Genomic DNA, 25813 nt, shown 5'->3' on the forward strand with positions numbered 1-25813 from the left:
TCTGCTAAGCAAATAAATGTAAATGTAACCATCAACATAACTACCCCAGAATGGCAGCACCCATTAGACAAGCAAAATAGCGTCACATGAGAATGTGAATCATATTTAATTGGTCACTACTGAATATGCCCTGGCATCCCAAACCAGGGTGGTGTGGCATAAGGTGTGTCAGATATATACAAGTAGGGAGCAAGTACAAGGCTATCATAAGTAGGGTAATACTTCTCCCAACCATGAGAGGGCACTTTCAGTAACATCTTCTTCTGCATCCAGGACAGAGAGTACTAACCTCACATCCTCTGTTATTGTACCAAAAGTCCTACTCCATTCATCCCAGATGGAATATAAGAAAAACTGAAGTCAGTGTTCTTTGTAGAACCCGAAACTATGCAACCTAACTTGCATGTCTTTGGACTGTGGGAGGAAACTGGAGCACCCGGAGGAAACCCATGCAGACACTGGGAGAACAAGCAAAACTCCACACAGGGAGGACCCGAGAAGTGAACCCAGGTCTCCTAACTGTGAGGCGGTGGCGCTACCACTGCGCCGGCCAACTTATTACTGAGAAAGTTTAATTTACTATGATTCTTCATTTGTTTTCTCCTCATAGCACAGAGCATACCCTAACAATACCCCATCCCTTTCTCTTGATTTGTTCTTTACCGTGGAGGTGAAAACCAAAGCTCAACAAGAGGCCAGTTCATTATTGAGCTGTCATGATTTGGAGTTTTGAACACTGTACAGTGCATTTCTCTGCATAATTTATAGTTTAGTTTTATTGTTGTAATAATATTTTATATTACAGTATGTTTATGTTTCTAAACCACCATTTTGGGTATTGTTTTACACCACAACAACCACTGTGAGTTTTGTGAGAGATTATGGACATATTATTGATAGCACTGGTGCTGTGATGTTACCATATGACCACTGGAAGTGACGATATGTGGTGTCAAGGATTATTTAAGGTGGCAGCATGCTGCTTTTGTTTTTCAACTTTCCAGATAAATAAATAATCTTTAGATAGATAGAACTATTTGTCCCCAGGGGGAAATTTGGCTTTTTTACAGATGCTCTTTAAATAAATAGATATACACACAAACACACACACTTTGGTCTGAACACACACCAGAATGACTATAAAGTAAGAAAATTAAAATGACAAAAAGGTTTTGACTTGGCTGTCACAGTTACAGTGCGGCATTATCCAGATGTATTGCTGCTGGTATAAAGTTGCCCCAGTAGTATTTATTGACACACTTCTGCTGAATGATTTGTTGGCTGAAAATCCTCAGTGCTAGTGAGAGGATGTGCAGTATTGTTCATAATGGCACTCAGTTTTGTTTTAATTCTCTTCTTCACTACTACATTCAGGGAGTCCAGAGTGCATCTTATAACTGAGTTTGCCCTTACAATTAGTTTGTTGATACGGTGGGCCTCTCTTGAAGTGATGTTACCAGCCTAGTAGAACACAATGTAGAAAATCACTGGCCATCATAGAGTTACAGAAGATGTGAAGGATGTCACTTCCAACAATAAAAGAATGCAGTCTCCTAAGAAAGAAGAGCCTGCTCTTCTCTTTCTTTCTTTTATAGTTCCTTTGTGTTCTGAGACCAGCCCAACCTGTCATTAATGTGGACCTCCAAGTACTTGTAGGACTGGACCACCTCTACATCAACTCTTTGAATAGAGATCGGATATAAAGGGCCTTTGGTGCAGTGAAACTCAATAACCGGTTCCTTGGTTTTGCTAATGTTAAAATGCAGACAGTTCTCTTTGCACCAAATAAAAAAGTTCTTCATCTGACTCCTATATTCTGTCTCATCCGCTTTATCAATACACCCCAATCTTTGCCATACATTTAATTAATATCAAACTTATGGAGCTAAGAGTTTTGCTGTTTTTGCTGTCTTAAAGTTACAAATCCTGGGTTTAGGTATTTACGGAATGTTTGACCTCCAGGTTTTTAACCTTAGTATGTTCTGTGACCATGATTTTTCCTTTATTTCTTGGTCCTTCATTTCCTGGTTTTACTAAATCATGATGGGCTAATTTAGAGTCTTCAGTTAACACTACCTGCAAATATTTGAGATGTGGGAAGAAAATCTACACAGGTAATCTGTAGGCCAAACCTACAAAACCAGGACTGTGGAACAGTGGGGTATTGTTATGAACACATAGTGTGCCTGAAGATTTCAGCCATTTACCTCACCAACAAGCCAGCCACCATGTGCAGCGCCATCATGTCTGCCAAAGCTAGTTTGCATCAAAATAAATGAATCACAGGTTGACCTAGGCCACGGAGACATGATATTTGCCAGTCTCATCTTGGCATCATACATGACTTGTGTGTTAATAGAATGTAACACTTTAAAGTTAACAAAAGCATCTTCTTTCTTGCTAGTTGCCCTTTTTGAGTGGAGTAAAGTGCTCCAATAACATTAGGAGAACCAGACACTGCTGCAAATTGCCTTTTAATTTTGGCAGAAATATGTTATATTTTTTTTATAGTATAAATAAAATGAAAACTGGATATAGTACCTCCTCGCTCAGCTAATGGCGTTCAGTATAGCAGGTTTGATGGAGTGAAGCTTGACTGAGATATTCCTGATCAATTCCCTTAGAAGTGACAACAGACAGACAATATTAACTGAAGAGGAACCAAAAAAATTGTTTTGGCCCTCTTAAAAGGGTACTAAAAAAGAGTGTGTACATCATATGCACTTTTGAGGTGTAGGAGGAGCATGGGCATCCTTGCTGGCAAGGAGGATGGTTTATTATTTGGACAGGAGGCCAGAGCGAAACGATAAATGCATTGGACAGTGGGACAAGAAAATATCTTTGTGTCTGGCCAGTATAAAATAAATGACAGACAAGTGGAAACTGAGAGTCGGGACCTGTTCCATCCACCATATGCCAGATGGCAGTGGTCCTCATATGGTAGCCCAGTCAGGACACCCGCAGTTATGCTCAGGAATTGGAGCCAAGACGTGCAACGGTATCAGGGTTCCTGGGTACCAATAGAGGACACTGTTGGGGAAGAACTTCCCTACTCTCTTTATGGCCTGGAAGTGCCTTCCAGGAAGACACAGCATGACCCCAGAAGCATTCCCAGGTCCAGCTTAAAATGAAGCCCACTGCCTTACAACTCTGACTCCTTAATGTGAGGCAACACTCAACAGAAGGGAGCCGTTATTATAATAAACTAGCTGTGTACGCCAGTGCTGTAAAAAGCCCAGGTTCCTAGAAACTATAGAACTCATCAGAAAAAAAACTGAAATACAGAGTCGTTGGTTTTGTTTTGAGAGTTTGTCTCTGACTCGTTAACTTGGGGCCACCTTGCCAGCTCTTTGAGCTTCATTGCTGTAGTGGCCTCACACTTCCAGGCTGGACAGACAGACACGCACACTTCCACATGTAGACATTTATATATAAGATAATAAGATTATGATCATACGTGCAAGTTGTCATTTAGCTGGTTTGGCTGAATTTCCCCCCTTGATCAAGAGTGTCCTTATTTGCCATTTTCCCCCAGATATTGCATATGCATGGATCAGAGTTGCCATAAATATATACAAGCTTTCAAGTCAATGTTTCCTTATATAAATCCTGACATTTGCATGGGAAATTGTGTGCGCTCCTTTTGAGTCTCTTTTTACGTGTATGTAAACATTATAAATGAGTCTCCTGGGTATAATCAAAATGTTGGGAAGACATGATCATAAAGGAAAAGCACAGGTCAAAAGCCAGGGTACAGGATGACAATAAGCAACCAAAATGAGAGAGGAAAATGGAAGTTCAAATCAAAAAGGAATTGCAGTTCAAAACCAGACAATCAAATCTGATGTCAGGGCCTACTAGCATCAGAACAGAAGCTAATTAACTCTTGTAAATGCCACAGGAGTTGGACGGTCATCCTCACCAGAGAAGGAGATGGTTCCTTACCAGGAGATGGGAGGTTCTCAGCAGACAGATGAGCATCTTGAACAGGAGGAAGGCAAGTGCCAGGCCCAGAAGTGATGGCTGGAGGGGATGGATGGACAGCCCATCAGAAGATGCTAGAGGGGATGTGTTAATCCCCCAGAACCAGCAGAGAATGCTGGGAGAAGTAGTCTGGCAACACAGCCCTGTTGGGGACCATGGGTGCCGCTAAGGGGTGCTGCAGGGAGATGAGCTCCCTAATAAGTGGGACTTGCATATGACCTGGAAGAACTTCCACTGGGCAGTGGTCCTGGCACCGGAAGTACTCCCGGGTCGTTAATAAAAGGGACTGCACTCCCTTATCTAGGCGAGTCAGAGCTGGGAGGATGTGAAGCAACACTTAACTGGAGGAGGTTAACTCGGAGCTTGCCAATAGGAATTTGCCAGGCTAATACAGTGGAGCACTTTAAAAAACTGCCGAAAACACATTACTTTAACATGGCTTTCTCATAGCTTCATCTTAGTTTAATCCTGATGCTCTGTATATTCAATTAATTATCATTATTATTCATATTCAAAATCCTTACTAACCCCTACTTTCTGTTCTGTTCTTTTTCTAGTTTTCTGTGTTGGCGACCTGTGCCACCACCACCTGATCAAAGCACTGTGATGTCCCTACATTGATGAATTAAAGGCCAGAAGTCCACATGACCATCATCATCAAATACTTCCATGAGAACCCTGAATACAATGAGGACTGATTGAGGTCATTTATGTTAGGTAGAATGCCTAGAGGGAGCTGGGTGGTCTTGTGGCCTGGAACCCCTGCAGATTTTATTTTTTTTCTCCAGCCGTTTGGAGTTTTTTTTTGTTTTTTCTGTCCTCCCTGGTCATCGGACCTTAATTTTATTCTATGTTAATTAGTGTTCCCTTATTTTAATTCTTATTTATTTTGTCATTTTTCTCTTTCTTCATCATGTAAAGCACTTTGAGCTGCATTATTTGTATGAAAATGTGCAATATAAATAAATGTTGCTGTTGGAGGAGAGTAGTGCGGAGGTGAAAGGAGAGGTGAATTGTGGTGCAAGAGAAAAATTGTTTATGTGTTAATTTGGAATGTGGTAAATAAATTATCCTTACTTTGAACCCGGGACTCTGTGTGATTGTGTTTGGGGTTCGCTGATGACCCTGGTTCCATCACACACTGAAAAAATTGAGAGTCTGCATTCATCGAGGGAAAACTGGAAAGTGCAATCAATGCCATATCTATATGAAATGCATAGTGACATTGAAGGTGCAATGGTCATGTTAACATGATTAAAACTAATACAATGTGTAAACAAGGAAAATCACAGATTAAAACTCAAGAAAAATCTATTTTTATTTCATCTCAAATGAATAATAAATATTAAAACAAGATTCTGTAAGTATAAAATCAAAAATTACAATGAAATACATGCATAAAGATGTGTGAGCATTACAGCTAGCAGTATTATCCACTGAGCTATCTTGCTAAGTGGTATATAAAATAGGTATTTCAAAAGATGCAAGAATGTATTTTGTTCCACACAGAGTCGAATGATATACATTTATTTAACATCTTGCCTGCTTTTTTCATTATTATGACATTATTATACATAATGGTAGAAAATTCTTTGAGATGGAGGTACTGAATTTTGCTGCAATAGAATTGGTCTACAAGCAACTTACTAGCTCAGTAAAATATTGCAGAATATTGTTCAATAAGTGCAGTTGTATTGTTCAATTCATTTGTTATTTTAAAAGTATTGCTTTTCATTTGTGGAGAGTGTTGCGTTAAAAAGGACAGGTTGTGAGAATAGAGTAGAAAATGACAAGACAAGACATAATCTGGGGATTAAGAAGGAGCAAAAATCATGAAAGTGATGTGTTGTGATGTACCTGCTTTAACATTAGAAGTAAAAAAAAAACTAACTGTTTCACCCACAAGCCTGTCTGTTTCTTTTCCTTCAGTTGCCATCAGGTTAGGTCATGTTGGGGAGCATGCACTGGTACAGCAAGTTGCCACACCCAACACACAATGAAGCGGCTCAGGATCCCGGTTGGCAGTCCCCCAGGCAGGCACGTGGTCCAGTTCCACCTTCCAGAAATTACCCTCTATCTGCCACAGCCAAGTGCTACATGGGTGTCCCATTTGCTGGAAGATCACAGTATTATCAGCAAAGTCAAGATCAGTGAATCTTTCTTCACCAACAGATGGCCCACAGCTGCTGGACTCCATGACCCTGTCCAACTCCCAGTCCAAGCAAGGAATAAACAGAGTAGAAGCAAGAACACACCCCTGATGAACCCCTGAATAAATTTGGAAAAAACACAGAGGTTCTGCCTCCACTCTGCACAGCACTCACAGTACCAGTGTACAGGCCAGCCATGATATCCAGCAACTTTGGGGGGATCCCATGAAGTCTCAGGATGTCCCAAAGGGACTGAGTTGTACGCTTTATGAAAATTGACAAAGGCTGCAAAAAACTCTGCTGATATTCACGTTTGCATGCAATGAAAACCCTCAGTATCAGAATGCGGTCCATGGTAGACTTTCTAGATGTAAAACCAGACTGCTCCAGTTTCTGGAAGGTGAATGCAAAATAGCCTTGGCTTTACAACATCTCAGCATCTCATCCTTCAGGACCAATCCTAGACCATAAGAAACTGTAAATTAATAAATCATTTTGGGGCAGGTAAAAGCTGAAGAAATAATATAATTTTCAGTCTCTGTGGTAATTTATTCAGTAAATCATTTCTTTTGTTAATTATTGTTTAACATTTACAGAAATAATTTAAATTAAAAATGAAATTAACATGGAGATGATACAAAGCTTTCCAGATGTGAATATTTCTCTAATTTCTCTAATCTCTAACTGTGGAACTGCAATGGCTGTAAGTATCATACATCAGCCTTATAATGAGTAAAATTTAATAAACTGTGAACAGATAAATGCTTTAGAATTATTGTAAATGAGACATTGCTTAAACAAAGGTGTAGAATACAGGTATATGGAGTTGTTAGTATCTTTTGAGTACTGTTTATGTAGACATAGTTTGGATTATTTACAATAATACATAATACATTTGCAAAATAAAACCGTGGCCTTGGAGATTCTTGGGGGCTGCAGGTTTGTGTAATAATCATCTGCTTAATGAATGGGTAATTCACGTCTGTGCTTAATTAGATTACTTGTTAATCTAATTCAGCATGCATAGACAATTGCGGTGTACTTTTGCCTACAATATTCTTTCTTACATTGGACAGAACAAAAAATCATTGTACGTTTTAGTCAGTTGTCACAGTAGAATAATGAATTCCTTTTTAAGTACAAGTAGAGTCTTCAATGGAGAGTATTTGTACTGTGTGCTGAAAAGAGTCATCAAACCTAGTTGAGTGTAAGGAAAGGAGTTATTCATCTATTCAATTGTTTAATGAACTCACTCTCACCATTAAGTAGTGAATGGGCTTATCCAGAGTTTATTTCAGCAGCATCATCATTAAATTGGTCATCACTCTTGGTCAGGTGGCCAGTTGTTTTGCTTGTCTATGTGCCTCAGTGTGTCGTCTTCTTATTGTTTCCTGTTCTTTGTTACTTAAGTGCTTTCTGTGATTTGCTTGATGCCCAGCAGATGTTTCTTCTCTTATTCATCTTCTTCCTATTATGGGGTTCTTTGTTGTGCAATTAATCTTTCTGATTTGCTTAATGCTTAGTAGATGCCATTGCTTTTCTTTTTCTTTCAGTCATGCCACTTGATTTTGCAACCTCTTGCTATAATAAACCAATGGCCACAAACTACGTTGCTAAGGTTGCCACTACCTTAAATTTGTTGAACTTCTAGAATGCATCAGGCCATAACTAACCTTTCAATTAAGATCAAGATGAAGGTTCTAACACCAGTAATTCAAGGAAATTTGTACAACAGACCCTAGCACTCTGCCAGCAATCAGCAATCTGCTTTGTTTCAAGAGATCAGACCCTTTTTTTAATTTCAGGTATGGTTCTGCTGGTAGAGCTCACAGCACTCACAGCAGCAGCAATATGTTGCCATTCAATATATTTGTACTTGTTGGTAACACCTAAGCTTAGGCTGCCAAAAAAATGTTCTTTGTGTGCCTATGATTTAGAGACGAGAATTTCTACCTTGCACTACTGGATGCATCATGTGTGATGCTACACTACCAACCAATGAAGGTCTGCAGCTTTGTGGTTGCAGATGTATGATGAGGTTCATTAGAGCTGAGGACAAAGAGCTCTGTCCAGTAATGAATAGTGTGTTAAAGTAAGACATTCATTGGTTGATAAATGGCCTATAGCCAAGGATGTTGAGCCTTTGTATGCACAAATATATTCTTGGAGACCAAAAGTAATATTTAGTTCTAAGATATATCTAAGACATCGTATGTTGTTTGTGCCTATGATAAGTAAGTCTCTTGGAGTACTAAGGAAAATGGACTGTGCATGTGCTATTCATACAGTACTTGTGTGGGTTAAAGTGTGTGGTCCCCGGCCAGGGCCGGAGCCTGGCCGGGACGCCCAGGAGGACCAGAGGAGGGCTTGTGCCTCCTCCAGACCGAGAGGGGGCATCCGTCCTGGTTATGCTGGAGGCCTCGGGTAGAGGGCTTGGAAGCCCAGCCCTGTAGGGACCCGTGGCCACAGCCAGGCGGCGCCCCAGTGCCTGATTATCCCGGGAGCCCGGCACTTCCTGGAAGACGACTGGGGACACCCGGACGGCTTCCGGGTGCGCAGCCGGCACTTCCGCGGGAGATTGCCGGGAAGCAGCTGGAGCCCATCCGGGTTCCTATAAAAGGGGCCGCCTCCCTCCAGTCAGGAGCGGAAGTCGGGTGGAAGAGGACGGAGCTGGAGTGAGGACTGGAGGCAGCCAGGAGAAAGAGAGGCACAGGACTGTGTGGCCTGGACATTGGGGGAATCGGTGAGAAGGCACTGGGGTTTGTAAGTGCACTAATTGTAAATATTGTACAAATAAACGTGTGTTGGGTGGAACTATGTTGTCCGTCTGTGTGTGTCTGGGCCAGCGTTCACAAGTGCTATGGAAAACATGCATGTCTATACAGTGCATCTTTCATATGGCACTTTTGTGGTTAGGATCTGTGTGTATGCGTATATCTATGTATGTGTGTGTTAATCTTAAGGTGCTAAAGTAGTCCAACTCGGTAATGAACCTCATGAGTATGCTTATCTCTGAAGAAAATAGGTAAAGGGTAAAAAGAAGGAAACATTACGATAATACACCATCTTTTGAATATTTTGGCCAAAAGCTGTATGGAATGCTATTAAAAGATGTGGAGGCTGTTTTTTTTTCTTTTCCACTAACACAAAACATTTACTACCTTCATAAAATGCATACTTTTCCTTATTTGCAAAGGTGTATTATATCACTCAGTACAAATGAGAGATTGATTGCAAAGCAGTGAATCAGCAAGAGAGGTGTCTAACCATTATTTTGACTATTATTATCAGTGAATGACTTAGAGTATGCTTATAGAAAACATGTATGATAAATAGGTTGATTAATCTATGATTATGCATCCATAATCCACAATGAATTGTCTTTGCTTGGGCCCATAAAGGCAGCAGTCCAATCTGCAAGTGCATAGTCTGCATAACCAATTGCTATGTCACTGGCTACCAATGTATTGCATCCAGCACAGAAGTTACAGAAATTGTTCATAACCTATTATACAATATTTTGTTCAAATCAAAGCCTTTTCTCTTTTAATACTTCATGCATTCTTTTTTTTTGTTTTCTGTCTTTCTTTCCTGTCTGCTTGCTCTTTGTGATCTTCAGTCAATGCAGCAGAGGAAACAGAAGGGTCATTGTTGGAGTTGGACTGTTCAGGACAACATTTCATTAAAACTACTATAAACAGTGTTAATGTTAGTAATTGAGAAATTTTCCTTCTTGGTTAAATAGCGCTCAATCCATGCATTTCCTAGACCTGCATAATCCAATTTAAGTTTTTGGTCAATTAAATATAATCTCAGAAGTATTTTTTCTTTCCATCCATCCATCCATCCATCCATCCATCCAATACCAAGCCTGTTTAATCAAGTTAAATGTTGCTGGACCTGAAAACTATCCCATCAGCACTGTTTGCACAGTAGCAAATGAATTTTTGTACACACACCCGCACACATTCAGACAAAGCTAATTTAAGGTGAAACTTTCACTTAACTGCCATGTGGAGGAAAACTAAGAACCAGAGATCTGGTGCAGTTATGTATTATAAGATTATACAGTACTAACTGTACTACCCATCTAAGACGAAATCCATATCCAATGCATATGTCCCTGTTATATGGCATTAGGTGTGGGATTTGTAAAAGCAGTGCTAATATTTGTGATGTACCATCAATTGGAATGACAAATGCAATGCATTTCATTACTTGTGAGAGAATAATTTTAGGTTAATATAGCATTTATTTTAAGAAATAGCATAAAGGTTTAATAAATGTCAGAAACCTGTTCAAGTATATTTGCTTATAAAATAGACCTCTGCCCTTATTTCTTTGACCATTCTGATCAATCTGTTACAGACTGCTGTGATAAATGCTCCCTCTTTGGAAGTTGCTGTAGAATAATTAAAGATGCAATGAAAATGTTTCCTCCTGCCTGGTTTCTGACTCTAAGACATTTTGTGAAACTTGTCCTAGTAGAGGATAAATTTATTTCCTTAATTAATATGTTAATTTCTTTCACAAACTAAAAATGTTTGTGGTGCTCCATCTTTTGGAATGACAGAGACATAGAAACCAGACAGATACACAGACAGACACAGACACACTTATCCTTTCATTAAGGTGGATTAATCCAGTTATTGGAATATAAATGCTGTATCATGCAAGGTCAGCTAAGGTGCATAGTTTTTTTCATTTCAATACAGCTAATTTTTGTATGGTGCATTTCACTGAGCACAGGCTCAGAACACTATAACAATTTCACATTTAAAGTACAATTACAAACCTCAAAAAACAACAATTACATCATGCATTCAATTAAAATACAGATTAATTCAAATACAAAGAACAAACTAATTTGTTCAAAACCCAGCCGGAATGAGGTCTGTGTGGAGTCTGCACAATTTTCCGATCTCTGTGTGCATGTTTCTCCAGGTGCTACTGTTTCCCACATTTTATAGACATGCATGTTAAATTAATTAGATTAACACTAAACTGACTCCATAAGAGAATATTTGAGCATACCCTACAATGGACTGACACACAGTCCAAGGCTGGTTGCTGCATTATGCAGGATAGGCCATGGCCCCAATGACCCTGTACTGTACTGTCTGATATAAATATAACTTATGTGAATGACACGATGAATGAGTTATGAGGTAAGCTCTCACACTACTGGAACCTTCTGTCTGAATTAAATATACAGAAATGCTAAGAGTTATAAATTTATCATTTACGTAAAATATAACCTTGCATTTTCTTTGGCATGCCTTTAATGATGAGATTAGCCATAGATGCTTTCAAATTCATTAAAATCCTCAAAAATAATATACATTTCACTACCAAAACATCATTTATTTAGCTATCTATTTTCTGAGCATACTATTTTTTAAAATGTCACAGGAGGACATGACCTAACAATAAGCCATAGAAGAGATACCAGTCCATTTCATTCACAAGCACATGTTTGAAATATGGTTAGAAACAGGACTGCCTAGATAAAAAACAGTTGACCAGAGAGAGAACATCCAAATTTCATACAGTGACGAGGCTGGAAATTAAACCCAGATCCCTTTAGTTGTGACATGGCAGTGCTAGGAAGTGTTTCACTGTTCCACCTTGCAGACTCAATTTTGTTTTTTAAGAGGCTTAAAATTACACATCTGACCACACAGAGGTTTTGAAATGTGTTTTTCTCTTCACATTTGATGAAGTGGAAAAGGACAATCTATGCTTTAGTTCCCCTATGAGAGTTTTAGGAGAAAAGTAGTTTTGATTTCTAAAGAATTGATTGCATTTTCAAATTCTTAACAGAGGTGGTGAAGCAGAATTGTGTGGTCTGTAGTGTGTGTTTGCCTTTAAATCAACATAAAGTCAAACCACCTTTGTTGCTACATGCTGTGAAAGGAGAAGAAATGATACAGAGATCAGTATGTGATACTGCTGCACAGCCCCATTTAGACTGGGTTTGAATTTTAACATAGTTACATAGTTGGAGTTTAGGAGTGCTACCCTTGTATTCAGAGCTACATCAACCTTTCTTCTATAATCCAAAAATGTTGTACATTAAGGTTTTTTTTTAATTCAACCCCCACTCAAAAGAAAGAAAGGAGAGCCAGCAACCAAACCTACTTTTTAAAAGCAGCCAAGAAATGAAGAGTATCCTTTTTTCCCAAAATGGAACCTTATTCTAAAATGCTTTTGATTAGATCCTGACATATTTTTAAAAAAAGTTTTGATCAGATCCTTTAAGTGAGAATTTGATCTTTTCCAATTTCAAAAAGTATTGAACATCAGTTTCCCACTGACTTGAAAGTGATGGGGTGGAATTCTTCCAATTGAGCAAGATAAGTTTGTGTGCTAGTAGGGAGGTAGAGACAATTATGATTTGTTTGTCCTCCTTCACTTTAAGCCCATCTGGGAGTACACCAAACACAGCTGTTAATAGGTGTGACAGATAGGGACTGCTCTCGTTCCCTTGAACCCTCAGACACCACGTCAGACACTAAGTAAAAGTCCAATAATCCTTTATTTGGACAACTGTACAGCGCCCAAGCACCCTCCTCTCCACAATACTCATAAACTCTCAACAATAATCAATAATACACTCCACCACTTCCAGACGCGTTGCCACCCTTCCACCCAACTCAGCTCGCCATCTGGGAGCTGTCAAAGTCCTTTTATAGTCCCTGACCCAGAAGTGTTCCAATCCCCAGTTCACGTGATCCTTATCACTTCCGGGTCAGATAAAAAGTCCTTTTCTTCATCCCGGAAGTACATCACTTCTGCTGTCGCTTTGCCTATGACGCACTTCAAGGGTTATAGGGCACATATGACTCTCTAAGCCTTCCTGCAGCGTCCTCTGTTGGCCCCTGGGGTATCCAGCAGATTTGTAGGGGAAAACTCCATAGTCCATGATTTCCTGCTGGTATCCGGGGCACCTCCATGCTTCAGGAAGAACTTCATCTGGCAGCCTGGGGGTATTGGCCGGGATGAAAAGCTGGCCATGGACCACAGGAGTGATTGTGACACCAAGGCTGTCTGATAGGCATTCAAAGATTTTTGTCCAAAATTATGTTAATTTGGTGTATGTCCAGAACACATGGCCCAGTGAGGTTGAAAGCTAGATTACGATGTTCATAGGTTGAATCTTGCCCTGGAAAGATAATGGCCAATTTTAAATGAGATAAATGCACTCAATTAAAGATTTTAAGTTGAATGATTAAATGTTTTGCGCATATGGAGCAAGAGTGTATTCTGTGCATGGCTGCCTTCCACTCCTATTCTGAAATATTCAGTGACAGATCCTTTCCCTAATGCACCCTGGGGTCTTTGAAAGGAAGGGACTTCATAAAATATTTGAATAAATTGTAGAGATGCTATCTGAGTCTTCAAGACTGATCAACATTTCTCCTGGAATAGAATGAGGTGGGAGGTGAGGAAAATTGGAGAGGTTCTGTATGGAAGAGGTATGACAGATAAAAGCTTTTCTGTGCTTACTACATTGGTGTTATATTCTGAGAGAATGAAGGGCAATTGGATTATAAGTGTATGGATGATAATTTGTATTAACTAGAGCACAGAGTAGGGACTATAAAGAAGTACTGCAAGATTTTATTTCTATTGCAGACCAGGCTTGTGTATATTCATTGATTTGTGTCAATGTCCAGGTTTTTATAGCTTGTATAATTGCTGCCCAGTAATAAAATTGAAAGTTAGGTAGTGTCATGCCCCCTTCTGCTTCAGGCCATTGTAGAGTCACCCTTTGGATATATGGATGTTTTGAATTCCAAATAAATGAGGTTATGATTGAATCTAATTTCTTAAAAAAATGATTTGTTAATGTTTTTGGGGATGCTTTGAAATAGGATAAGAAGCTTGGGAAGGATGGTCATCTTAACAATGTTGACTCTCCCTGCTAATGTAACATAGATAATCTATTCATGACTTGTCTAATTTTTTCCATGATGACAGCAAAATTTTGTTTAAAAAGAGCTTTTTATTTACTTGTGATATTTACCATTAGATATTTAAACTGATTTGATAAGATAAATAGGAAGGTGTCCAGTCCAATATTGTATGTTAGAGAATTCACTGGAAAAAGAACACTTTTATTCAAATTGATTTTGAGTTAAAAATCTGCTAATGCTTTTAGGACTGCTAGCACAGAATATTGTGGGTCAAATATATACAGTATCATATCACCTGCATATAGTGTTCAAGTTCTTCTCTTAAAATCCCCTTTATTTCTGATGCATTTCAAAAGTATACAGCCAGTGATTGAATGGCGAGTGCAAAGAGAAAAGGTGATAAGGGGCATCTTTGTCGAGTATCATGTTCTAGTTTGACATAGTCTGAAATAATGTTGTTAATACAAACTGAGGCTTCTGGATTAGTTTAAAGTAGTTTGCTCCATGCACATATGATTGGGCTGAACTCAAATTTTTGCAATGCAGTGAATAGGTAGTCTCATTCAACCATATCAAATGTTTTTTCTTCTTCTAAAGTTAATAAGATCTTTGGGGTGTTTGATTTAATGTGTGAAAGTATTATATTAAACAAACATCAAAGGTTAGGAGTTAAGTGTCTGCCTTTAATAAATCTGGTTTGGTCTTGTGATATTACAAAAGGAAGCACTTTCTCAATCCTTCTAGATAGAACTTTGGAGAGCATCTTAACGTCATTATTCAAAAGTGAGATTGATTTGTATGATGCATGTTGTCCATTAAGTTAATTAGAGAATGTAAACTATCCTTATGTGTAGGACTGTTGGTGTGTGTATGTGTATTGCTCTGTTATAGACTGATGACCTATCCACAATTGCTTCCTGGCTTACACCTGATGTCGCCAAGATAAGCTCCAGCCTCTACAAACAAGACTGAGCAAACCTGAAAAAGAATGGATGGATGGATGGATGGATGGATAGGTGGATGCATGCTACAGACTAACTCACTATAGTGATAGATTGCAAACCAAAATTATGTCAGACCACAAATCAAACTACAAAGTGGTCCCAAATTTCCATTTTTATAGTATGCTACACACAGATCATAAAATACCATTACTCTTTACTACTATATGTGTTTGGGCAAAATACATTTCTGTGGGTTTGCTCAGTGTGGTGTTGTGGTGCAGGCACTGGTGTATATTAATGGCAAAAGTGCTGGATCAGTTTCTGCCTCCAACTCACAGTATGACTGTAAGAAAGTAACTTAAGCTGCTAGTACCCCAATTTTATTTTTAAATATATGCTAACAATTGTAATGCAACCTTTTCTAGTATGCTTCCTTAGGTAGAGGTATCTGTGAAATACAGTATATGCTAACTGTCATGGATGCCAGCGGCAACGACCCGGCCGGGACATCTTGAGGGACCGGAAGAGGGTCAAAGCCCACCCTGGATCATGTGGGGGCCGCCTTCCTGGTTGTTCTGGGGGCCACGGGTTGAGGGCATGGAAGCCCTACCCTGTAGGGGCCCGTGGTCACTGCCAGGAGGTGCCCAAATGACTTGGGGACCTGTTGCCCCAGCACTTCCGCCACACCAGGAAGTGCTGGGGGGAAGACTTTGGGAGACACCCAGGGAGCTGCCAGGAGGACAGCCGGCACTTCCGCCACGCTGGGGCGTGGCCAAGCGAGGAACGCCGGGAACACCTGGTGCTCATCCGAGGACTGTATAAAAGGGTCCGTCTCCATTCATTCAGCGTTAGAGTCGGGTGGAAGAAGGACAAGGCAAGAAAGGAGAGTGGAGGCGGCCCGAGAAGAAGGCATTTGTGGCCAGGACTGTGATTGTTGGGGTAATTGTGCACTAAACGGACTGGGTCTGAGTGACTGTATTATTGTAAATAGTTTGTAAATAAACGTGTGGTGGTGAGTAAGAACATGTCCGCCTGTCTGTGTCCGGGCCAAGTCCACATAATATATATTTTTTTAAATAAATAAAATGCTAAACCTGCATAAGGAGTAAAGTAAAGGTCATAGTCACTTTCAGACATCAGTACAAAATAGACATGTTTAATCACACAAACATACCTGCTGCTCAGTAATTTCTAGATTACTACTAGGCTATGATCATCAGCCACAGATATGGTTGTAAATTAAAAGCATGTATAGAACTTCACTTCTTTGGGTAGGGCAATGGCTCCACAATGTGTACCAGGCAGGCAATATATGAGCAAACGTATGTGGACACCCCTCCAAATTACTGAATTCAAATGTTTCAGCTGTACACATTGTTAACAAGTGCAAGGTAACCCTTTTCTGTTCTAGCATGACTATGCCCCTGTGAACAACAGTAGGTCCATATATATAGTACATATTTTGAGGAGTTTGCTATGAAGGAACTTGTATGGCCTACACAGAGCCCTGACCTCAACCCTATTGAACACCTTTGGGATAAATTGAAATGCCAATTGCAAGCAAGGTCTTCTCATCAAACATCAGTACTCTTTGGGTGAATGGGCACAAATTTCCACAGACATACTCCAATTTCTTATAGAAAACCTTCCCGGAAAAGTGGAGATTGTTATAACGGCAAGCTGAATTAAAGCTGAAATGAAAAGAGTCTGAGCTGTTGTTGTTTTTCATACTGAATTCCTTACATCCATCCATCCCAAACAGAAGGATATCTTAATTGAATCTAAAATGGTCTGTTTTTCACAGCCCACTAGACTCCATCAATGGACTAAAACATCTTGCTTTTATTTAGTAATGATCCTGCAGTACATGTCTCCATAAGGCTATTCTATGTTTTTGTGCTAGTGTGGAAGAATAATTTTAGGGCAGCAGAGCATTCATCTTAAAGAAATAGCATAAAGGGTTAATAAATGTCAGAAACTTTTGCAGGCAAATCAGGAAACCAGATGAAGATCAAATGAACTGCAAAATGTACTGAAAGATAACTAAGAAATCAGCAGATGTCCTGTAAAGCAAGGATTTACAAGGTTAAGCTTAGATTTGAAGTATTAGTGAGGACTCAGCTAGCAGTGGGAAGAGAGGCCAAGGTATGGAGAAAAAGTACTGTACTGGAGCCTAAAAGGTGAGCAATGCTTAATTACACACTTGTCAGTAAGTGAAACAGCCATCCCACATGATAGACCCTTTGAGTTCACTCTGCTGTTTCAACATTCTATTATAATAAAACGCCTTCATATTTTACCCTCATTGCCGCCTACATTCTTATCTTGGTTTATGGATAGCTAGTGAGAACCTCCTAGTCTACATACTACCCATTATTAGGTAAATCTATCTATCTATCTATCTATCTATCTATCTATCTATCTATCTATCTATCTATCTATCTATCTATCTATCTATCTATCTATCTATCTATCTATCTATCTATCTATCTATCTATCTATCTATCTATGATGTGGAGGTTCAACAAACTAAAACATGAGAACTCTGAATAAGTTTCCATCCCTGATTTGTGAGTATACCTTTTAATTTTCAGAAAAGAGTTCTGCAATTTTTCCCCAAGTAATCAAAGCTGGATTTGTCTGAGGGCCAAAATAAAATACTAGTTCTGTCTTTCCTTTTTAGATCAAACATGATCCTCCGTTTAGCCTGTAGGGTTGTTATCAGGGTAACAAGGCCCTTGGATTCAAATTTACACCTTTGGCAAGGACCAGTGGAGTTAGTTCTTCTAGCTAAACCAGAAGTAAGTTCATTTCCTTTTTTCCAGTCTTACTTTCACAGAGTTCCTTGATTCATGACCTGAATTGTTATATTTGAAGCATCTGGAGAGTCATGTGCTTTTGCCTATGGTTTTCCTTCTGCTCCTGGTTTGGTTCTCAAAAGGAGGTGGAATGAATTGTAACACTGCCTATCTATCTATTGTAAAGGGTTCACACACACAAATTCAGTAAGAATCAGTTTTTCTTATGGTCCTCTGCAAAGACAGCTGGCAGCTATTATAGTTGTTAGAAGGGACAGTATGTCTACTTATACCTGTACCTATTACCCCATCCTTTCATTTTTCATTCATTCACTTTTTTAAATGTTATTGATTTTTAAGGATTTCATTAAATTTACTAGCATGAGGAAACAGCTTTTACTACTACTATAAATGCTTCCATTTCTAAAATAAAGTGGAAAGAGTGTTGAGATTATTGGGACATCATTCATGAAGCATAGCTATTTTTCCACATGCATTCATAATTTTATAGACTACATTTGTTGTTTGAGCAAAAGCCCATGGTTGATCAATATAAGGGCATATCTTGGATATTTCTTTCATTCAAGGTCAGGTTAGGCTGGGGAGCACACACTGGTACAGCGCATTAGCGCACCCACCACATGGTGAAACATCTTGGGATCTCGATTGGGAACCCTCTCGGCAGACACATAGTCTAATCCCACCCTCCGGAAATTACCATCTATCTGCTGCAGCCAGGTGTTACGTGGACATCCCCTTAGGCCCTCAAAAATGAGGATCCTGCAAGCCTGATCTCCTTTGGGGAATCTCACCACATGGCTGTAGCACCATAACTGATGCTCATTTACAATGCAGGTAATGTGCCTCATCTGGGACTCCATGAGCAACCACTCATTTAACACAAAGTCAAACTGGTGGTACCAAAGGACTCTCAGGTCACTGGATAACATCCATGTCCTGAAACCATATTGCAAAAGAGAAAGCACCACGACTCTAAAGACTTAGACCTTCATCCTTTTGCCAATATATCAGAACTGCCACACACCCCTTTTTATCCTAATCCGTCTACTGACTTCATAGGAAAAGTCACCAGAAACATGAATGTTGCTTCTGAGGTACTGTATGTATACCTCTCTTCCAGTAGTTTTTCTTTACCCAAGATGGCTGCTGTATGTTTTGGTAATTAACAAAAATGTTTTGTTAGTAGTTTAGGTTCTGCCATCATATTAGAAAGAGAGTATCAATGCATCAGTGCCTTTGGTGTGGCTGACTCACTTCTCTGCTGTCATGTTCTAATTTAATGCCTAGAAATATAAATAATTTTCAAGGTGATTTTGCGCATTTGTAACTTTATCACGATTCTGTTATATTTCTGTTTGTGCATCCATCTTATTTATACATTCACTGAATCCTGAATCCTATTTAAGGAGACTGAACAAGCAGGACACACTCAGACACCCACTCATAGGCACTCAAATGGGGACTGTCTGTAGTCCATCCATCCATCCATCATCCAACCCGCTACTGTAGTCATCAATTGATACATCTAAAATGCATATTTTGAGGATGAGGGAGAAAAATTAGATATCAATATCAATTATTTGAACCCAGTGGTATTGCTAAACAGTACGAGAACACATGGCCCTATTAACATTTCCAGAAAAATTAAAATATTAAGCTATTGACTAGTGCTCACAGATCTCTTATCCACACTCAGATTATTTAGCCTGTGGACCAACTTTAGATGAACCTGGGAAGGCAGTAGTTAGTGAGTGCAGTTTAACCCAATGTTTTGGACCTACCAGTGAGTCTATGTTCTTCTTGCAACTATTGTTGTTGTAATTTAGATAGATATAATTTCTTTATCAACTATATATACAGGGAGATTCACTCAAAAGAGGCCCTGAATATTCTGTAATAACTCTCACTAGGACAAAGCAATCTGAACGAAACAACGTGCACTGTGCTCCTCAGTATATGGAGCTTCGAACAAGCCTGGGTGGCCATGTGTCGGAGCGATGAGGTAGGCGACAGACAGCTGTCACAATGTTTAACCTCTGTTTGCAACTTTTGGGTACATACTGCCTGTATCCCTTCACTCAGTCACTCGACTTCTCATCAGGAAGGTGGTGTACAGTTTTGAGCAGCACGTCATCATGGTGCGAACCTAAAGGGTCACCAATTTGTTTAAGCCATATCAGACTCAACTGGATGATTATGAGTTACCAGAAAGTTAATTCCAGCAAGATGGAGCAACGTGTCACAAGTTGGCAAGGAGCATGACAGAAATGTAATACTTCAGGGTAATTTGGCCACCATGGTCGCTGGATCTGACACCACCAGACTTCTTCCTATGGGGTATGTTCAAAGGAAAAGTCTATTGGAACAAGCCTCACACTGTGGAAGATTTGAAGGAAAACATCCAACATGAAATTGCTGCTATTCCTCCTGAGACACTTGCAAATACGTTCAGGAACATGGAGAGCCATGTCGAAATGTATCTGGTAGAAGACGGAAACCACTTTTGGCATCGCATATAATACAATCGATAACACATACATCAAGGTATATAGCATATGTTTTTGGTTCAGATTGCTTCATCCTAACAGGAGTTAAAACAAAATATTTGGGGTCTCTTTTGAGTGAATCTCCCTGTATTTTGACATACTATAGTAAGATCTTCCCTTTAAAATGATACATAATGAAACAAAATCCATAGGCTTTCAATAATGGATATTTATATACTATGGATACTTATTTGAAAACTGTAAATGCAAAGAACAAGAATCCTGTTTTTTTTTTCAAAACAGTAAAACTAGACATTTGTTTACATTTTTTCTGGGTGTTCCTGACACATTCACTGACAATTTTATAGTGTTTGGAAATGTGACAGTGTTTTGAAATAACTTCCAAAGTAAATTTTGTGGTAAAAACATTACAGAATTTTCAAACTTATTCTAACATAACATATATGTAGAACTTAACTACTAATTCTCCAGCTGTAAAAATTCAGAAACAGAAATGTGTAACCTTTATTTTAATGAGTAGAACATCAATATTGAGAGAAGGATGATGACGCTATAGCCAATGTGGAAGATCAGCCCAACCCCAGACAGAAATGCAGACTCACAATGTCCAAACAAGACACATGGTTTTATTTTGTTTTATCCTGCACACAGAGCAGTGCACACAACAGCCCAAATACTACTCAGTCCTTTATTTATTTTCTTCTCCTTTCTCTTATATCGTTCTTCTGCCGCCTTTGCTCGTCTCCCGCAAGCTCTTTCCTCTGCCTTCCGACTCTGGCTCCCTGAATAAAGTGAGGTGGCCACTTTTATATAGCACCCGGATGTGCTCCAGGTGCACCCTGATGATCTTCCTGCATGGGCACCCGGAAGCACTCCAGGTGCGCCCGGATTCTCTTCCGGGACCACTTTCTGGTTGGGGGAAGTACTGCAGTCCATGGCTCCGGGAACTGTCCAGGCGTACCCTGATGCAATCCAGGAGCGCTGCCCTCTTGTGTCCCAGGGGAGATAATGCCTCTCTCCCAGTCCTTCCATTCTCCAGGCGTCCCAGTGGGGCAAAGTCCCCAGTCATCTGCCACACCAGTTAAATCAAAGTAGCAGAAAAGAGCCAAAAATGAAGCTGAGTTTATAAGGTTAAACATTTATTCCTTCTTCTGCAACACACTAACACATTATCTTTTTTAAATGCTTGATGTGATACAGTTTTCAAAATCATGAAATGCAGAGATTTATTAAACATTTACCAGTATGGCAGATGTTTGTATATAACAAATACTGTATCATGGCTCCATCAAGAATGCAAATAAGAGAGGGGACCAGCTGCTTGAATCATTTGAAGAAGGACAGTTCTGATGACTTGATGGAAATACAGTTTAAAAGTGGCTACAGAACAAGGAATAAAATAAATAAATACAATACAAAATGAAAAGAAAACCATTTCATTTCTTGCATGCTATCCTCTTTCTCAGTTGCTAGGTGATGGATTTACAGAAGTGCAGCAGGTCATCACACACCTGCAATCAATTAATTAAGATGAACATTTCAACTGGGAGTTTCCACTTCTCCATTGCTTGTGACCAACTGGTTTCTGAACACATCATTCTAGCCAGTCCATAGACCCATTTGAGACTATAAGGTAGGAGAAATGATGTTCACCATTTGTCACTATTCAACAGGAGAGTTCTTGATTCATTCTGAAAACAAAGTTTACCTGTCTGCCAGGATGCGCTTCTTGGACTTGTTTATTTCTTGGTAATAGTCTTCTCTTATGTATTATTATGATTTTATGTAAAAATTATGTTCTCTTATCTCCCTTGGATATTGTGGGTACCCCAGAAGGCAAGGCCACCCTGATGTCACCACTCTCTGTTATTATTTAGAGTTTCCTCCAAAAAGCAGTAAGATGAGGCATCCACAAAAAAGCTACAGAGCTGGCCAGAATCCAGCCTGGTGTACCAAGAAAAGGCTCACCAGACTTCAGCCAGACTCCAAGACAATCAACTGACTCCTACTGGGGCAGAAGAGGCTGGCAGAGCAACTGAAACAATATCAAAAATATATAAAAAGCCATACAAGAGGAGAATGACCGAAAACCTTGGCTTGTGCACAGAAGGGCAACAAATTATCTTTATAAATGAAAGAATTCATTTTATAAAATTGAAAAATACAAAGAAAAACCTAACAAGAGCTGAAAAGAGGCACAAAGGTGCCTAAAGGCAGTGCAAAGGCAACCAAGTCCCAATATGCAAATCCAGTAACAAAATCCAATAAAGAGCAGAAAAATCAAGAAGGCCAGAAAATCCAAGAGAGAATAATATACTACTTACGATTCCTTAAATATCCAATGGCTTCCACTGAACTACCAGTCTCCACACACCCCAAAACAGACTCTTGGGGCTCCACCCACAAGGAACATGGAATATATTCATATTTAAAGATACAGTAAGTAATTACAAAACATCATAAAATACATCAAAATAAAACACATTAAGTCCAAAACAACAAAAACAAAAATAAAATACACAAACGCTTGGAATAACATAAAATTCTCTCTGCCTATTTACAGTAAGCCTGCTGAGAGGGATCAGGATCTGGAGATCAATTGTTTAATTAGTATATTTGTGAATATTCCTTCTTCTATTTGGATTTACTGTTTTTTGTGGTTGTTCTTGCCTGTTTTCTTGGGTTCTGTTTATGAATTATGTTTTTGGAATTTGTGGTGGATTGTATTTTTAGGCACATCCTTTTGCCTTTGTGATCAATTGATCATTTTTGTCTAATTTTCTATTTTGTTAATAAATCTTCATTTTTTAAAAGTTCTTTGATATCTTTTTCATTCACAAACTGGGGGTTGAAAGTTATCCTTTATCATTGATTGTTAGACTTTAGAGTTTTTGAGTTGTTTTGCCCCCTCCCAATTTTTGGGGCCTGCTTGGGCTGAATCCAGCAGGTTTTATATGAGACTGGGCTGAGTTAAGCTGAGCCTCTTCTGGGCAGATTAGTGAAGATACTGACCTGCTTCTCAAATTATTTGTGGAGGCCTAACACCCATTCTGTCTTTGTTATAACTCTAATTCATGACAAGAATCATGTAATTTTGGAATTGGACAATAATGCAAGCACTGTTATGAGGTCATCTGCCAATATGTTTTTGACAAAGCATTTGAGATAAGCAATGTACAGTAGTTTGATGACCATTGTGTAATACTGTTCAGGATTTATCACTGCCACACTAATATTACTCAAATGTTATACAATCAAATAAAATTCAAGTGTTTTTATGTTTACTAGAAGACAGGAAAGATCAACCCTACAATAACACTATCAGTTGGTGGAAGTTTTGGATCAAGGCACCAGAAGTTGTGCCAAATAGGTAATAGGCTTCCCTCAGTCATTTAACTTATTATTAAAATGTTTATCACAAACCTTAGCTTTGCCTTTTTAGTATTTTTTATTTTCCATGTGGATGAAAAATTAGACTTAGGGGTCACATATTAATTTAGGATAAAAGAGTTCTGATATGCTTGCCATATTAAAATATAACATTTATGTAAAAGAAATAGTATAAGGGGCAAATGAATGTCAGAAACTTGTTCAGGCATATCAGGAAACCAGGTAAACGTCAAGTCAACAACAAAGACAAAGATGTAATACACAAAATGCACTGAAAGATGACTAAGAGATGACTAAGAACATTAGAACACTCTAGACGAGAACAGGCCATTCAGCCCAACAAAGCTCGCCAGTCCTATCCACTTGTTTCCTCCAAGAAAACATCAAGTTGAGTTTTGAAAGTCCCTAATGTCTTACTGTCTACCACACTACTTGGTAGCTTATTCCAAGTGTCTATCGTTCTTTGTGTAAAGAAATCAGCAGATGTCCTGTAAACATGGATAAACAGAATAACCAGAATGGACAGTTGTTACATGCACAAAAATTTCAAGGGTGGCTCAACCCAAAGGGGATAAGAAGAATAAGAATAAGAATAGACTTTTATTTTATGTAGATCATTTGGGTGTAAACCAATGAACCAGAGTAAATTATATGCATTGATTGACACTATATTTAAATTCAATAAAACAAACTTCTATCTTTTCGTCTCTGACCATTCTCATCATGCGGTAACTGACTACTGTGAGAGATGCTCCCTCCTCAGCTGGGCACTGCAGGTGTAATAAATGACGCAGATGGACAAGCTTTTCTCTTGCCTGACTCCTGAATCAAAAGGTTTTATCAGACTTGTCCTGTTAGCGGATAAGTTTCTTTCTTTAATAAAGATGTTGATTTCTACCACGTCCATCATATATCTAGAAAAATATTGCTTCTTGTCGTATGTGAAATTGTCTTCATGCTGTGTGCTGCAAGCCTGTTTCCAGCTGCACAGCTGAACCAATTGGCCCTGCAGTGTTCTCTATATCATTGGGAGTGTGAGATTTAAGATTAACGACTATATTAAAATTAGTCTTTTTTTTTTCATTTTTACTACTTAAGACTATGCAGAACAGACCAGCAAAGATCTACAAAAAGTCTAGTACCATTTTCTCTCTTAAATAATCTGGAAAAATAAAGAAATAAATGAGATCAATATCAGAAATGCATTATTCACAAGACATTATGCTACTTCTTGATTTTATCCCACTGCTGAGGAGTACTGCACTAAATTTGAAAGAGCCTCTGGAAAGAAGGCCTACCCATTCTACTTTGTGGAACATAAGCCAACAATATGGTGCTCCTGTTTCAAAGAAGCGCAGAATTCTGTTGCAAAAAGAACACACGTGTGTTTAGAAAACTGTTGTGATTTGTTTGGTGGCCTTGTGCTGAAAAGAAAACACTTGGCTGCACGGTAGTTACTACAGCTACGGGATGTGCAGATTAAGTCGCGCAGTGTATGTAGTCTGAGTATTCTTTTCATGTTATTGTGGTTTGTCCTTTTCCACTTCAAATCCAATTGATTCTAAACTTGAGGTGCTTTCATTTAGGCAGTTTATAGCCAATAGATTTTCCTGAGCAACAAGCAGTTGTGAGGTTCTCACTTTTTTGTAGCATTTAACTCTGTATTTTGTAAAAAAAAAAAAATGGTTATGCCAGAGGGTATCACAATGATCTGAGATGCTAGTCAAGACAGACCAGGCACTAGCATCCTATTTTTTTTTTACTTTTATTGATTTTATTTAAAGCATGTAACACTCCATACAATCAAGTCAAACTCGACAAAACTAAATTCAATTCAACCCCCAACAATGAGAAAGAGAGAAAGGCCAACAGCCACACTAAAACATTTGAGAGTGGTATAGAGGGAACGGCGTCTTTCTCCCTCTATTGGTTTGATTATTTTTTTTTTGTAAATTGTAAGATGCATGAACTTGCATGTTGTACTACTCATTAGTTCCCACAGCAGTTTTTATGCTAAAACACCACTGAAGACAATAAAAATAAAAATACATTTCCAGGTTAATCTCTGATACTGCTAGCTGTGAATTCTGAATGTAATAC

The sequence above is a fragment of the Polypterus senegalus genome, chromosome 2 (genome assembly GCF_016835505.1).
Source record: "Polypterus senegalus isolate Bchr_013 chromosome 2, ASM1683550v1, whole genome shotgun sequence".
NCBI lineage: Eukaryota > Metazoa > Chordata > Cladistia > Polypteriformes > Polypteridae > Polypterus > Polypterus senegalus.